General features: G+C 44.2%; 1 pseudogene; it reads left to right on the top strand.

The window, feature by feature from the left end:
* Positions 1-282: 282 nt before the first annotated feature.
* Positions 283-924, top strand: LOC107131607 (large ribosomal subunit protein uL22-like; annotated as a pseudogene).
* The last annotated feature ends 1,077 nt before the right edge of the window (positions 925-2,001 follow it).

The raw sequence follows: 2,001 nt of genomic DNA, 5'->3' as shown, positions 1-2,001 counted from the left end.
CAAGCAGGAAAGGGCTTGAGACTCACTACTTCGTCCCCTGAAAGCCTCACACACGCATCCTGTCCAGATTAATGCCTTCCAGGTCCAGAGCACACTGCTGAGGGTGCTTAGGTGCCTAGGAGGCTGCCCTCTCAGGAAGGAGGCTTGAGCTGGGAACCCCAGTGCCAGGAAAGGTCGAGGTTAGCTGAATCTTGCCTTCAAATTCCTGGAGGCCTTCATACCATGTGGGACTCTGGTCCCAGCCAGAATGTAGCAGATAGTGGGCCTTTAAAAATGGTTCAACAGCCTTTTCCAGTAAGTGGCCTGAGGTGACCCCTAAAAATGGTGCGCTATTCACTTGACCCAGAAAACCCCACAAAATCATGCAAATCAAGAGGTTCAAATCTTCGTGTTCACTTTAAGAACACTCGTGAAACTGCCCAGGCCATAAAGGGAATGCATATCCGAAAAGCCACCAAGTATCTGAAGGATGTCACTTTACAGAAACAATGTGTGCCATTCCGTCGTTACAACGGTGGAGTTGGTAGGTGTGCACAGGCCAAACAGCGGGGCTGGACGCAGGGCAGGGTCGGTGGCCCAAAAAGAGTGCTGAATTGTTACTACACATGCTCAAAAACGCAGAGAGTAACGCTGAACTTAAGGGCTCAGATGTAGATTCTCTGGTCGTTGAGCACATCCAAGTGAACAAAGCCCCCAGGATGCGGCGCAGGACTTACAGAGCTCACGGTCGGATCAACCCCTACATGAGCTCTCCATGCCACATTGAGATGATCCTTACTGAAAAAGAACAGATTGTTCCTAAACCAGAAGAGGAGGTTGCACAGAAGAAAAAGATATCCCAGAAGAAACTGAAGAAACAAAAACTTATGGCTCAGGAATAAATGCCGCAAAAAAATAAATGCAAATAAAAGTAAAAAAAAAAAATGGTTCAACAAAGGGCACTGTGCCAGGCTGTGTCAACCCCACCCCAGTCTGGGAGTGGGACCCCAGCCGGCTCAGCTTCCAGGGATGGGATTGCATCCCAAGTCAGGGAGATAGATAAGAGAGCAGGCACTCCGTTTCTTTCCTGTGCTTTAACCTTTTGCCAATGCTACTTTGCAGAATAGTTGATCTGCAGTGTTGTGACTGTTGTCAGTGTACAGCTGCCTGACTCAGTATTACGTATCTGTGAGGTATCTCTTTTTTTTTTTTTAACCTTTGCCATAGAAGTTCAAGCAAAGTGCTGAGCATCAGGTCCTTGTGGAATATCTATCTCAGATACACTTCTGTGATACAAAGAAGGAAGGTAGTAGATCATTTTTGTGAATTCTCTCAGAGAGAACAATTTCTTTGTATAGGTTAGAGATACGGATCTGTGTACATGTGGAAGGAAGGAAAATAGGAAGAAAGGGTAATCCTTGTGGATTATCTACTACAGATACAGATTTCTTGTCTGTGTAGGTACCTACCTCCTAATTCATTCCAGACCCTTCAATTTTTTTTGTTTCTGGAACCCTTTGTTTGACTTTGAATTCTCAGAGTCCCTCTTTGGGTTGTAAATTTGTTGCCTTCTATGTCTGTTTTTATTTTTCCTGGAAGGTATCTCATATACCATCATCTTCCTTTGCCTGACTGACTTCCTTTGGTGCATGATCCTTCAAGGTCCTTCCCTGTGGCTACCAGTGTCATAATTCCCTAATTTCAGTGAATGTTTTTTAGGAGTGAGAAATAGTCTACCGTTTATATGTATGACATCTTGCTTAAGCTTTAATCTCAGTGGAGATTTTGCTGGTTGTATGGCTTGGCTATTGGAAGTAGTCCTGCAGTGTTCGATGGGGTTCATGTACCTTTTGACTGATGGTTTGCTCAGCATATAGGCCCAAGTGTGAGAACATGAGATCCTAGGTTTAGCCTAGGTGATTACAGTGTTCAGTAAACTTCCATCTGCTATTCAGTAGGTCGTTTTCCCTATCATCTATTTGATACATATAAGTGTGTCTATGTTAATTCAAATCTCTTAAT

Source organism: Bos taurus, chromosome 21, assembly GCF_002263795.3.
Source record: "Bos taurus isolate L1 Dominette 01449 registration number 42190680 breed Hereford chromosome 21, ARS-UCD2.0, whole genome shotgun sequence".
NCBI classification, from domain to species: Eukaryota; Metazoa; Chordata; class Mammalia; order Artiodactyla; family Bovidae; genus Bos; species Bos taurus.
Note: the sequence above shows the minus strand (reverse complement) of the source record. Positions and strands in the feature narration are given on the sequence as shown.